This window comes from Dromiciops gliroides, chromosome 3 (assembly GCF_019393635.1).
Source record: "Dromiciops gliroides isolate mDroGli1 chromosome 3, mDroGli1.pri, whole genome shotgun sequence".
NCBI classification, from domain to species: domain Eukaryota; kingdom Metazoa; phylum Chordata; class Mammalia; order Microbiotheria; family Microbiotheriidae; genus Dromiciops; species Dromiciops gliroides.
The window spans coordinates 407,629,966-407,645,735 of record NC_057863.1 but is presented as its reverse complement, the minus strand read 5'-3'; the positions used below and the strand labels follow the sequence as shown (position 1 = coordinate 407,645,735).

The 15,770-nt window shown below is 36.7% G+C and overlaps 1 pseudogene; it reads right to left on the bottom strand.

The window, feature by feature from the left end:
* Positions 1 to 15,770, bottom strand: part of LOC122747713 — a 100,435-nt pseudogene that overhangs the window by 6,431 nt on the left and 78,234 nt on the right.

Below are 15,770 nucleotides of genomic sequence, written 5' to 3'. Positions count from 1 at the left end.
TGGTTAGATTACAAAAGTATCAAAGGACAAAGAAAGCATAACTATTAAACTTTATGAGAGAGAGAGAAAAAAACTTCTATTACTTCTATTACTGTCTAAAATCTAGCATGTAATATTGAAGAGGTTGTTGTTATTTGTCCTTCATTCTTATAAAGGGCCATGGCATCAGGGTGATGTCATGACTAACACTGTTTTGGATTTAAGTGCGGGAGGGCTGTGTAAAGTCACCAACCTCACTCTCTTCTTCAGAGTCATGTGGGTTCCAGTGGCAAAATACACATTAAGATGGCTGAAAATGGCCCTGGATATGTTGATGTGTTGTTGTTTTGTGTTTTGGGGGGCAGTTGGAGTTGTTACTTGCCTGGGAAACACAGCTGGTAAATGTCTGAAGTGAGATTCTAATTCTCAACTTCAAGGCCAGTGATCTATCCACTGCACCAATGAGCTGCCTATTAATATCTTAAAAATCCAGAGCTATCTCCAGTCATTCTGATATCAGTCTTGCCACTGGATTCAGATGGCTCTGGAGGAGAGAGTGAGGTTGGTGACTTTACATAGCCCTCCCGCACTTAAATCCAATTCACTGCAAGTTATAACCTGATGTCATGGTCCTTTTTGAGAATGGAGGACAAAACAATAACTATAACAAGCTAGGTGGTGCAGTGGATAGTGTTGTTAGACTGCAAAACATCTTCCTGAGTTCAAATATAGCTTCAGACTTTTGCTATGTGACCCTGGGCAAGTCACTTGACCCTGTTTGCCTTAGTTCCTCATCTGTAAAATGAGCTGGAGAAGGAAATGGAAAACCACTCTAGTATCTTTGCTAGGAAAATCCCAAATGTGGTCATGAAGAGTGAGACATTATTGAATAACAACAACAAAAAGTATTAAAGAGGTCGTTTGTAAATAATTAAGGAAAAGTGATTTAAAATATTATCATGCCTTTTTAGAAAAAAAATAAAAACCATGTTAAACGTATTTGTTTTCTTTTTTGACAGATGTTTGGAAAAAATACATCAGAAGAGTAAAGGAAAGGAGAGGGGAAGAAAAGGAAGAATCTACTATGTTTTTTAGGTACTGTGCTGTGTCTTATAAATATTATCTTTAATTATTTCTGATTATTGTATATATATGTATATATAATTTATTTTATCAATTACATGTAAAAATTTATCATTTGTTCTTTTTAAATTTTGAGTTCCAAATTTTCTGCTTCCCTTCCATCCTTCCCCTTCCTTGAGCAACAAGCCATATGATATAGATTATACATGTGAAGTGAAGCAAAATACTTTCCTTATTAGTCACACTGCAAAAGAAAAAACAGATAAATAACCCTCAGAAAAATAAAGTTTAAAAAGCAGGCTTTAATCTGCATTTAAACTCCATCAATTCTTCCTCTGGAGGTGGATAGAATTTTTCATCCTAAATCCCTCAGAATTGCCTGAGATTATTGTGTTGTTTAGAATAGGTAAACCTTTCACACTTGATCATCATACAATATTATTTTTATTGTATACAATGTTTTCCTGTTTCTTCTTACTTCATTTTGTATCAGTTCATATAAATCTTCCCAGGTTTTTCTGAAATCATCCTGCTTGTCATTTCTTATAGCACAATAGTATTCCATCACAATCACATACAACTTGCTCAGCCATTCTCCAATTGATGAGCATCTCTATCTCATTTGATTTTTAACAATAACCCTGTAAGTTATGTGCTATTATTATTATTCCCACTTTATAACTTAGTAAACTGGGGCATTATATTTTTTCCTTTCTTGCAATTTTTTTTAATGTGAATTAACAAACTGTCTTCTTTTGCCCAGTATTCAATCCAGTTGCAACATAATAATGTATAATTGAATTCTTAAGAAATTAATAAATTGAAATGTGGCAGCTTACAATGGTTAAGCAAGCTATAAACCTAGTGAAATTCTGAGACAATTTAGTGACTCATCAGAACTCTGGAACACAAGATAATCTCACAATTTCTTTCATCTAATCCTTCTTGGATTATATACCTCATAGAGCTCAATTTTTGAAATAGCTGTGCCTGACTAGAGAACAGGGGAGGTCTCAAACCATTGCTACTTTACTCTCATTTTCATTGGTTAATAATGTGATAGAGCAGAGGCACTGGTTGTACAATCCTTTCTTCTCCCAGGGAGATCAGAGGCTCCATAGCATGGCAACAGGTTTGCAGATACCTATACATCATGGTAATTGAAATAGAAGTCTTGCAAATATCATGGATGAGAACATCAAGAGACTTACATTGCCTCCTTTCACCAACTTGTCTTCATGAATATAGTCAGTAATAACCTTTCCAAGTCCCTGGTGACTATGGAGGGTAAGGACTACAACCAATGAGTTGTCCACCACAGATGTCTAGAACAGATAGGCAGCTGGGAGCAGGTCCAGCAGAAAAATACTGATGGTTCTCTCACTAGTCTGGTACTGAGATGCAACCTTAGAGATAGAGCAGTGGCTGGCAGACAGGTGGATGTTCAGTCCTTAGGGGGCAGGTCAGTCTGGCAGAGATGAAGGTACCCAGGAGCAAAGTTTGTCCCCTCAGGTGTAGCTCAGAAGGTTCAGGCACCCCATTGTCACAGCTGCTGCCAGTGCCATGTCTGCTTGAAGCACCCAAATAGATATTAAATGATTTGCTCAGGGTCACACAGTCAGTAAGTATCTTAATCAGATTTGAACTCACATCTTTCAGATTCAAAGTTCAGAACTCTATCTCTTGTACTACTTAGATGCCTCATAAAAATCAGATAAATAAATAGATAGATAGATAGATAAATGAAATAAAAGAATAGATGAATAAATGGATAAATAAATAAATGAACAAATAAATAGGTAATAGCTAAATAGATAAATGAATGGATGAATGGATGAATGAATGAACAAACAAATAAACAAACAAATAAATAAATAGATAGATAGATAGATAAATAAATAAATAAATAAATAAATGCGTGATAAAAAGTTGATGCAGGGGGGCAGCTAGGTGGTGCAGTGGATAAAGCACTGGCCCTGGATTCAGGAGTTCCCGAGTTCAAATTCGGCCTCAGACACTTGACACTTACTAGCTTTGTGCCCCTGGGCAAGTCACTTAACCCCCATTGCCACGCAAAAAAAAAAAAAAAAGTTGGTGCAGTTGGATTTTAGCCTAGCATTTTATAATATTTTATGCTATCCTTGTGGATAAGATGGAGAAAAACTATATGATGGCATAAATAGGTGGATTCAGTGCTGGTTGAATGACTGAAAGCAGAGAGTAATTGGACTCAATTCCAGATTGAAGAACTCCAATCTGAGTTGCTGATATCTAAGATCTTTGTAGAGTATCCTGGCTATGTGAACTTGTGCTGTTTAACTTTGTTTATCATGGGTTTAGAATAAATTGTAGGTAAAATGCTTTTTGAGTTTTCAGCTAATATAAAGGGAAGGCTTAGGTAATATTTGATATTTGATATAATATAATGTAACAAATATTGATAAGCTAAAGATTGGGCCAAATAAAACATAGAAGGAATGAGAGGTATTATAATATTATACATAGAGGACTGACCTCAAAGCCAAGAAGACCTAAATTCAACTCTCTTCTCTGATGCATTACTAGCTATGTGACCCTAAAGAAGTCACTGAGGGGCAACTAAGTAGCACAGTGGATAAGGTGCCAGCTCTGGATTCAGGAGGAACTGAGTTCAGGTCTGGCCTCATACACTTGAAACTTACTAGTTGTGTGACCCTGGGTAAGTCACTTAACCCTCATTGCCTCGACCCCTCCTCCAAAAAAGTTTTGAGAAGTCATTGACCTCTTAGTGATCTGAACAACTCTCTAAATTTTATAAAAGTGCTGATCTGCATTTGTTAAGGGCATTTTTTTCATCCAGATAGTTTTCCTGTTACAAGGAAATAACAGGTCTGGTCTCTATTCCCATCCTTATAGGAGAAAGGAACATAAAGTTCCATATCTATTTCAAAAAAATAGTGTTGTAAATATAGAATGGGAAAGACATGATTAGGCAATAATTTCTGTTAAAAAAAACATTTTGAGGTTTTGCTGATATGAAAGCTCAATAGTCAATTTACTCAGCAGTGTGTCATGGACTCCAAGAAAGCCACTAAAATAACATGCTGTTTAAAAAGACATGGCTTCTAATACTAGGAAAGTATTGATCTTATTACACTCTTCCCTAGTCAGACAATATTATATTAAGATTTATGATAAACATTTGAAGAAGCACATTGATAATTCATGGGATATTCAGAGCAGAATGAACAGAGTAGTGAAGTACTTCAACCTAATTCATACTGCTTGAAGTAACTGGGGATATTTATCCAAGAGAAGACAGAAACAAGGTTTCAGTTATCTTGCTAAACCCCCGAGGACCATTGAGGAACAATGTTTGGAAGACACAGTGAAGCAGATTTAAGCTTGCTATGAAGAAAATTTTCCTAATAATTGGAGTGAAAGTAAAATAGACTTTTTGGGGGGAAGGTAGAGACTTTCCCTTTACTAATGACATTTAAATAAAATCCCTCTCTTTTAACAAAGTAAAAAGTTGAACAAAAATGTGTACAACAATATATCTAACTTTTTGTATGAATATCCTGCTGCTTCTTGAATATGAGGAAAGAGGTATCTGAGATCATCAAGAGATGATCTTTCCCCGCCTTATTTTGTTAATGCCATAAAATAATGGGATTTGGTAGATACTCAAAGACCTACCTGGAGATTAATCTAAACTGATTGTATCAAGTGAGAGTAATTGACTGCTGATTAGTCTACTTCAAAGTTAACTAGATTGTAATCACACCTGGCTAGCCCTTAAGAAGGTATTGCTCTCAGAAGCTAGACTTTGAACTTAACTTGAGAACACCTTCAAGTTCAGTTAACCAATGGATTTGGAGGACACCAACCAATCAGCTTGAAGCAGTGTGTAAGGACCGCCTCTGTTCCAGAGGTATAAAAAGCTTCCACAATCAGTTTGCTAGTGAGTTTGTGGTTGAAGCAGGCTGGTGGTGGAGGACTTGAGGAGGAACCAGACCAGGCTGGAACTCTAGACTAGGTAGGCAATCTTTTTCTCAACTTTCTTAACTCTATGTGAATACTTGTATGCTTTTAATAAATGTTTAATACCCAAAGACTGGTACTGAAGCTTTTTAATTTAAGGCATCACACAATTTAGATTTTAAACATCACATTAATGTGTTTTAAGAGATGTAAGTTTTCTTCTGAGGACTACTTCAGATATCTCCCAAAAGTTTTGGTTTATTGCCTCATTGTTGTAATTTTGTTTAATAAAATTATTTATTATTTCTTTGATTTGGTTTTAAATGAACTTATTATTCAGGAAGTTATTTATTAGTGCCCATGTACTTCTATATGTTTTACTCATATTTACCTTATATTTTTTTAGTTGTAACATGGCCCACAAAGAATATGTGCATTTATTTCAATCATTTAGTGGCCAAATAACAAATATGTATTGAGTACCTTTCATGTGCTAGGGACTATGTTAAGTACTGGGAATACAAATACCAGAGACAGAGACAGAGAGAGGGAAAGAGAGGGAAAGAGGGGGGGGAGAGAGAGAGAGATAGAGAGAGTTCTTGCCCTCCAGGAGCTTACAATTTAATGAAGAAATACAGGACACAAAAGGAAATTGAAAAGGAGAGGGGTATATGGCACAGAGGAGCATGATTGAAGCTAATCCAAAATATTGCAGCCAGGTGGAAAAAGAAGAGATAGATATTATGGGAGCCCACTTTAAATGGAGGTTTGGGGAGGAGTTCCTTGTTTTGTCCTCTAGCCCTTTCTATATGTATTTATAATTCCTTTATTAGCTACTGCGTAAAAAAGATTTTGTAATGTTTCTGAGGTGCTAAAATATAATGTATTTTAACAAGGTTTTCCCATTCAGAAATTGTTACCAGTTAGTCACATTTAATTTGTCCAGCAATTTTTTTTTAGCTAAATAGTTTCCTTCTTTCTTTATGTTGAATTTATCCATCTCTGAGAGAAGAATTTTATAGTCTTTTATTATTCTTTTGGGTTGAAAGAGCATCTCCTGCAACATTAAATAAATTGTCTGAGAAGCTTTTGCAATTATATATCATTTCTATCTTTCATTAATTTTTTTCTAGTTTATTGTTTCTTCTGGTACAATCTATCAAATAGTTATAAGCAACGTTTCACTTATTACCTTCCTCCTCCAGAATCCTTGCTCTAGGAAAGTATAGTCCCTCCCCCCCCCCCAAATATTGGTCTCCTGGCTATTCTACAACCAAGACATTCAGTCTCTTAGCAATAAACATTTTCTCTGGCTGTCCTCTATGCATGGAATGCCCATCACCCTTCTCAACTCTGACAACAGTACTCCCTGTTTTCCTTTAAGTCTCAACCAACATCCTTCTTCTTGAGTCTCGGTGTCAATTTGACTCATATGCTTAAACCCTGGAAACTATTGGGATATTGTCAGGCAATCAATTAAAAAAACCCCTAATAACTAAAATAGTAGCTATCATAAGGCATTCAGGGCTATCCAGGGCTAGCTCTGAGGGAGACTATTAGAGAATAAGCATGTTGGAGACTGGAGTGGGAAGATAAAGATCTATTAAGCCAGACTTCAGGTTTTTTTTTCTATAAAAATATCTTCTTTCAGGGCAGCTAGGTGGCACAGTGGATAGAGCACCGGCCTTGGATTCAGGAGGACCTGAGTTCAAATTTGACCTCAGACACTTAACACTTACTAGCCGTGTGACCCTGGGCAAGTCACTTAACCTCAATTGCCTCACCAAAAAAAAAAATCCTCTTTCTGTCATTACTCAACTAATTGCACTTTTAGTTACTTATGTTACTTATTTGTTATAGTATAAAGTATGTGTGATAGAGGGATGGAGAGAAAGAGACAAGGGAGTAAGAGAACAAATAGAGCAAATAGAGAAGGGGGGAGATGGAAAGAAAAAAATTATTTAAGCTGACTGAATGGATGATTCTTCTTCTACAGTAGTTAATCCACTTTGATATATTTTCTGATTCTCCTCTTCCTCCCACCTCTTTACTATCATGGCCATACCAAAACTATGTTGTTACTGAAGTACATGTCCACTGGGACCAATAAGTAACTGTTCCAAAAGTGCAAGTCCTTCAAAACTAGCCCAAAGCATATGTCTCTCCACGCAGAACATATGTTTCATAGGCTCACACCTTTTACTCTTATATAACTACCTAATGTATCTACTAAATAGAATTTATGCTTCTTTTAGGCAGATTGTTTTGCATGCTTGCATATCTAGCTCTTAACACTGTCCCTGGCATATTGTAGTTATTGTTATTTAGTCATTTTCAGTCATGTCTGACTCTTTGGGACCCCATTTGGGGTTTTCTTGACAAAGATACTGGAGTGATTTGCCACATTCTTCTTCAGCTCATTTTAGAGAGCAGGAAACTGAGGCAAACAGGGTTAAGTGATTACCCCAGCGTCGAATAGCTAGTAAGTGTCTGAGGCCAAATCTGAACTCAGAAAGATGTCTTCCTGACTCCAGACCTACTACTCTATCCACTGTGCTATCTAGCTGCCCCCTGGCAATAAGTGTTTAATGCAAAATGACATGTTAGGTAAATAGCAGTATTATATAAACACTATATAAATTATTATGCTTCATTTTTAAGAAAAGGAAGCCAAAGCTTAAGAATGCATGTATGTGAGGATATATCTACACAGCATACCTTTACACATACACATGCACATATGCACATTTGTACATATTATATATGCATACCTCTAATAATATATATGTGCATCTATGTATGCACAGGATATGTATATGGGGTGTATTATATGCATGCCTATATCTGTGTATCAGTTAATCTATTTCTGTCTAACATGTGTAGTATAGTAATGTGAATGCATGTTGTATTGTCAAGTAGAATGTTAGCTCCTTGAAGGCAAGGGCTGTTTTATTTTTTGTATACCCATGGTTCCTGTCTCAGAAAATACTCATTGAATTGAATTAAATCATTATCAATTTTTAAAAAAAATGTTAAATAATAAAATGAATTTACCATTTCATTTATGGAGGTTTTCATTACTTTCATCAACACAATAATACAAAGGACAAATTCACATTCCTCTCAATAGAAAAAAAAGGAATGTTCATAAGATATTAAGTGGCCCTCAAGGGTAGGGCTTGTGGGATGACATGAACAAGAGCACAAAGGATAGGAAAGCATAGATCAGGTATGATGTGAACCAATGAAAGGTATGCCCAGATCAATTAGATCACTGGTCCTTTCTAGCATTTTTTTTTGCATAATTTCTTGTACTTTGTTCAAAAATGCAAAACAGCCTTGTACAGTATGGCCCTTTGGACTAGCCAAATTAGTGTAGTTTTAATGAAGACCAAGCAAGAGAGCTCACAGGAGCTCATCATATTTTACCATTGAGCATGTTTTATTTGCTTTTACTTTATCAATTAGGTGTCTAGGGGACCACCATGTTCATATACTAATCCTGACTTCCTGGAGTAGGAAGGAATGGAAAAAGGAAATGTGGGGGAAATGATGCAAATATGAAATGCCAAAAATACACCTATGCTCATGACTAATATTGTAAATGACAAGACTGCTGTCAAACATTCCCCTAAAAAGAACTAATGAATTATGGAATGCTATTAAGATATTTTGCTTTGCTTTAGAAATCATTGATCAGATTTGTGAACAAGAGGAATATTTTAAGGTTAGAAAAAGTCTGAATGGGAGGGCATGGAGTCAATTTTTTTTCTGCTAAATACAAATATTTATATGACATTTATTCAAGAAACTATATACTACATTTCAGTGTTTTTTATGGTATAAGCAAAACAATGCAAGTCATATCTGTATTCTTGTCACTTGACTACATGTTCTAATTGGTTATTGGGATTTTCAGGGCAAAGTTGGCTTCTCCAGGTAGAAGTCCCTTATTGGCATGCTATGAGCATCCCAGTGGTTAATCTCAACAACTTACATTGGCTGAGTTCCGTCTTCCATTTGATGGCTCAACTGAAGCTTGATGTTTATGGTGGAAATTGTCTTGATTTCTTTAGATGAGATGAGCATCCAAGGAGTTTGAAAATGTGTTTTAATTAAGATTCTGCTAAATTTTACCAGACACCTACTTGGAAAACAAAGCAACTGAATAATTAACTCTGATGAGAGCAGATGCTGCTCTAATGACAACCTGTTACTGCTCAAGTGCATCATTAGCTGCTTTACTGTGTTCTTTTAATATGTCCAGAGCTCCTCTGCTAATGAATATATCGGTAGCCATGTCCTTAAAATAGTTCTTCATTCTGGGCTGTTGTAAAAGATATTTCTAGCATCTGCAAAATTCTTCATTTAAATAGTTTCCTGTTCCCCTCCCCCCCCTCTGCCCCTCATCTATGTGGCATGTGTTTGGAACTAAACACTTCTTTAGTTATCCTTGTGGGATTATTTTAGCCATACATCAAGTGAAGCTTACAAATTGATGAGAATCTAATGATGCATTTATTTACAGATGTGCAGTTCAGTTCCCTGTTATGTTGTGGGGTAGAAAGAGTTTAAAGGCTTCTTCCCTTCCCCCAACCCATGTAATGGGAATAGTTATTCATTTGACAAAATAAGTAGAAAAAGACCATCCATTTGATCTTTCCCTATTACTTACAAAAATAAATTTGTATCAAATTCTCCAAAAGTGCATGGTTAATGCTTCAAAAATAGGAATGGTTTATTTGTGTCCAAATTGCTTTACTTTAATGATGCAGTCCTGCTATGTTGTGGTTTCCTATTATAGCATATATTATTTTTATATTAAAAATCATAGGTTTACCATTTTAACCTCAGGCACAGCACAGGCTGGGTCTGACCACTCTGAAATACAAAAGTGATGCAATATAACAAAATAATTCAAAACCTACCAAACCAGTGGAGATTTTGATATTCCCTTTATAGGTTTTTAGAAAAAAATGATAACCACAAAATGAATGCCTTCATCTGGAAATATTTAAAAGACTTTAGGGAAATCCAGAAAGGAGGTATCACAAACTAATGAAGGGTAAAGACGAGAAGTGTATTCTTTTAGGTCTCTTACAGTAAGTCCCTTGGAAAAAAAAAAAACCACAGGCAAGTTGCAGAGACTGTTTTTCAGAAGAGGAACATTGAGAAGTGGAAATGTGTTATTGGTCTCACTGTACTCTGGATCCTAATTCCATTAAAGTAGTCCCCCTGGAGCCATCCAGCAAATCCCAACGATGGAGCTGCCCTCCCTTAAAACTCTCCCACCCCCTCTGTGTATACACCAAACTCCTTCTAGTATCCAAGTAAGAGATAACTTTCCCCTTAAAGATGTAAAAGCCCTTTTAAGAGAAAGTATGTAAACCAAAGTCATCAATTTTATTAATATTCCCTATTTCCTTACAAAGAAATAAAGGTTTTCCTACCATGTTGAGAAAAGCCTCAAAATGAGACCTTGTGTTGGAAACAAAGCAAAAAGGAAAAGAGGCATTTTCCAGTATGTCAGGAATTTACTTCATGAAACGTGCTTTGGAGCTATTTTACACATTTGCAGTGATATACAACTCTGTGTAACTCATTAAAAAACCTGGTTGATTGCCAGACGCATTTTAGCATAGATGGTGTTGAGAAAGCTTCCTGTGTTGTTGCTTTTCCCTTCAAATCCATCTATGCCAATGCTGCTTTCCAAATCCAACTTCAAAGTGGCCAAACAGAAGCCCTGTCCTATTCCTGTCAAACAATTGTCACATTGCTTTTCTAGCTAGAGACAATAGGCCTGGATTTAGTAAGGTCAAGTATTAGTTTAATCTTTCAATATAAAGTGGCAACAATACAATCTGCAACCAAATTCTCCTATCATTTAGGTATTATCAATTAAGTATTAGAGTTGAAGGTTTTGTTTTTTTTTTTCCTTCCCTCATCCCAATATTTTTTCAGTGTGGTAAAAAGATCACTGAGCTGAGAGACTTGGGTTGTAGTCTCAGTTTTGCCATGCAACATTGAAGAAGTCGCTGGACCAATCTAGACCTCAGTTAACTGCTTTGTAAAATGAAGGGTATGACCTAGTTAATCTACAAGGCCCCTTCTCCCTTTAACATTCTCTGTATCTATTAATCACTTCACATATCTACGTATGCTATGTGAAAAAATTATGGATTTGGGGGATTCCAGAGACCTCACTCGAGCAATTGCCTGACCTTTTAAGAACTGCCCAGAGTCAGTCAAGTTGGACCTTGGACTGTGAATAGAGGCAAGAGAGGTTAAAACCACACCTACCTGAAAGCCTTTCCCTCCAGAGGGTCTGTCCCCTGGACTCAGACTTCAGCACATACTGTTCATGAACTACCCTCAAGTCGAGTAAACCAATAGATTTGAATGATGCTAGCCAATTAGTTTTGAACAGTGTGGAAGGGCCACCTCTCCTCTGAACCCGCGGGAAGCTTACACTTTCTCTCTCTCTGCCACCCTGAAAGAGGAAGGACATGGCCGACTATCTCGCCTTTCTTAACTTTCTGAGCTATGTGCTCTCTCTTTACTAATATTTAATATGTTTTAATAAATGCTTAATGCCCCAAACTGATGCTAAAGTCTCTAATTTATAAGTAGCAATATATTAGAAACCCCAGTTAAGTTTCCTAAAACTTGGGACAGAGATAGGCATCCCATACAATTTCAAACAACATAGCTGTTATGTCCCACTAACATACTGGGAAAACAGAAAAAGCAGTAACAATTTTGAGAAGGCATAAGCATTTTAAATCCTATTTTTGATGACTTTGCCAAGTCAACTAAGGGTATGTAGGAAAATGGTATATGAGTATGGGAATGGTTCAATACTCAAAGTTCTTCTCCTAGTTCTAAATTTCCTTTCTTCTGTCCATCCAGTTCTTCATCATTTCCCCTGAGTAACATAACCTTAACATAGTCTCCCTAATCCATTTTCCCCTACTCTGTTATGTTGTTCCATGGAGCTGCTGTGCCTTTTGTTAATAGTTAGGCTTGTACTCTACACAGATATGAATGTTTATGTAATTTATATTTGCTTTAATGTGCAGATATTGTTTTGCTCAAATAGAATGTAAGTTCCCTGATGGCAAGTACTACTTTGTTTTTGTCTTTTTTATTGCAGTCCCCTTAACCTCCACCTAATTCTCTAGTTCTGCCTGTTAATCAAGCAGCAGTAAAGGTAGGTGGGTTGAATACTCTGTTTTTCATTGCCACTTTCAGGTTCTTTCCTTATCTCTATCATTCCTCCTTTGAGGTTCATATTATTTATATCTACTACCCAATCAAAATACTGGTAGCTGTTGTCTACAGAGCCCTAGTTCACTCTTCTTCCTTTCTGAATGAATATAGTACATGGCTCATAATTTTCTTTTTTTCTCTTCTCCAACTCCTGCCCTTATACTAGGGAACTTTAACATACATATTGACTCACTCACTTCCCATGACCTATTTCTTCATCCCACCTCAGCTATACACAAAGATGTCACACTTTTGATTTTGCCATCACCAATAAATGTACCACTTCAATCTTCAAGAATTCTGAAATCCTCTTATCTGACCATTATATATTGGCTTTTCCTCTCTCTCTCTGCTTTCCTTATAAAATCCTACTTTTTTATACCATAACCTCCAATCTCTTACCTGTTCAGTTCTCTCCCAGGCCCTCTCCTTTACACTAGCCACTTTCTACTCTTTTCCCTATCTTGTTCCTTTGGAAGAACTAATATAACTCTACATTGTCCTCCTCTCTTGAATCCCTAACCCACCTCCCTTATCATTTCACTATTTACACTTTACCAAGTCTCAGTCTTGGATCTCTCCTAACATTCATTGTTTTTCACTCCTAGAAGTGGAGAAAATCATGCAGCTGTTCTGACTGGGTCTACTACAAATTTCTGTTACACTATCTCAGCTGGGCCCTCGCTGCTGTTAGGCAATCCTTCAATAACGTCCTTACCAACTTACTATCCCATTCTGCACAACATCTCTTCCAAACCTTTATATCTTTGCTTAAGGCTCCCATGTCTGCAATTTCCCCACCCTCTCTGCTGAAATCCTTGCCTCATATTTTGCAAGAAAAAAAAAATGAGGTCATTTTTCATGAGGTCCCTCTTTCGTCTTCCTCATTTCCTATCACTCAGGTGTCTTCTACCACTTTCTGTTTTTTCCATCCCTGTTTCACAAGATAAGGTGGCATTTTGCCACCTCTTTCCTTCCCACTCTTTCACTTAATTTCAGTCTCTCCTTGTCTATTGACTCATCTCCTACTGCCTACAAACATACCCATGTCTCCCTCATTTTGAAAAAAAAAAACTCATTTAATCTTTCCATCTCTGTTATTGTCTCATATTTTTTGCCCTTTGTAGCTTTACTACTTGAAAAAGCTATCTGCAATAAGTGCTTCCACTTTCTCTTCTCTCATTCTCTTCTTAACTCCTTACAATCTAGCTTCTGACCTTATTCCACTGAAACTGCTCTCTCCTAAGTTTCCAGTGATATATTAGTTGTCAAATCCAATGGCCTTTGCTCATTCCTAATTCCCCTTGACCTCCCTGCAGCCTTTGACACTGTTGATCACTCTCTTCAGCTTGTTTTTGGGACACCACTGTCTCCTGTGTCTCTTCCTACCTATCTGATCTTTCCTCCTCAGTCTCCTTTGTTGTATCCAGATCAAACCTTCTAACTGTGGGTGTGTCTCAGGCTTTTGTCCTTGGTCCTCTTCTCCCACTATTCTACTTCTCTTAGTGATCTTATCAGCTCCTTTGGATTTAATTACCATCTCTAGGCTGATGATTTTCAAATCTACCTATCCTGTCCCATCCTCTCTACTGACTTCCAATCTCTTATCTCCAACTGCCTTAAAAGATCTTGAACTAGATGTCTAGCAGACAACTTAAAATAAACAGGTGTAAAATAGAATTTATTATCTTTTCCTCTAAATTCTCTCTCATCCATCCCTACCTTCCTTATTACTGCAGAGGGCAATGCCATGCTTCTTATTCCCTCAGGATTAAAACCTAGAAGTCACCCTGGATTTTTCTTTTACTGCCCGCCCCCCCCCAAACTAATCTGTTGCTAATGCTTGACAATTTCACCTTTGTAATATCTCTCTCTCTCTCTCTCTCTCTCTCTCTCTCTCTCTCTCTTTTTTTTGCAAGGAGCAATTGGGGTTAAGTGACTTGTCCAGGATCACACAGCTAGTAAGTGTCAAGTGTCTGAGGCCTGATTTGAACTCAGGTCCTCCTGAATCCAGGGCCGGTGCTCTATTCACTGCGCCACCTAGCTGCCCCTTTTCCAGTATTCTTATACCTTACTTTCCAATGTACACTCTTCAACCTAGTGATGCTGGTCTCCTGGCTGTTCTACAACCAACACATTCAGTCTCTTAGCAATAAACATTTACTCTGGCTATCCTCTATGCATGGAATGCCCATCACCCTTCTCAACTCTGACAACAGTACTCCCTGTTTTCCTTTAAGTCTCAACCAACATCCTACCTTCTGCATGAAGTCTTCTTCAACCCCTTTTAATTCCAGTGCATTCCCTCTTTTAAATATATTCTATGTATTAATATATAACATTTTTTAAATATTTTATTTTGATGTTATCTCCTCCATTAGATGGTAAGATCCTTGAAGTCAGGGCTTGTCTTTTGCTTCCTTTTTAATCCCTAGTACTTAAGATAGTGCCTGGCACATGGTAGGCACTTAATACATGTTTATTCCTTTAAAAAAATTTTTTTTAAACATTTGTTTATTTTTACGGGGCAAGGAGGGTTAAGTGACTTGCCCAGGGTCACACAGCTAGTAAGTATCAAGTGTGTGAGGCTGGATTTGAACTCAGGTCCTTCTGAATCCAGGGATGGTGCTTTATCCACTGTGCCACCTAGCTGCCCCCATGTTTATTTCTTAATGAATTGATTAATTTATTGTGTCTACTGTGTGATGGGAACTGTCCTAAACAATTCAAAAGACAAGCATTAAAAAAACACCCTGCTTTCCAGAACCAAAAAAAAAAAATTGTATACAGTAACAGCATTATTGTTTTAAGAATGACTTTGAAAGACTTACATGAATTGATGCTGAGTGAAATGAACAGAACCAAGAGTACATTGTACACAGTATCAACAACATTATGTGATGATCAGCTGTGATAAACTTAGCTCTTCTCAGCAATCCAGTGATCCAAGATAATGCCAAAAGACTCATGATGGAAAATACTCTCCACATACAGAAAAAGAAGTATGGAGTTTGAATACAGATTGAAGTATACTATTTTCACACAATAGATTTACAATTCCATCTGAAATATTTTTTTATTATACTATGTTATGGAAATGCTTGTTTTATTCCAAAAATTAAAATTTTTTTTAAATACCTATGCTCTGAATGTACTTATATTCTATGAGGGGAGATAAATACTGATAGACATATGCACAGAATAAGTACCACCCAAAAAGATAAGCTCAATATGTTATTTAACTGAAAGAATACTCACATTGAAAGGTTTGATAAAAAAAAAAATCACAGAAAGTGATACTGTAGCAATGTTAGTAGAAATTGGGGATGCTGTTGGGTGGCTGTTAGTAGGGAGGTGTACTCAATGTAATATAGGTTTTTCAATATTCTACTTTTGGAGAGGAAGTTCTATGATATTCCTGGAATTGGTGTTATCTACACAATGTCACCCACAAACAGAAAAACTTGGAGGACCTC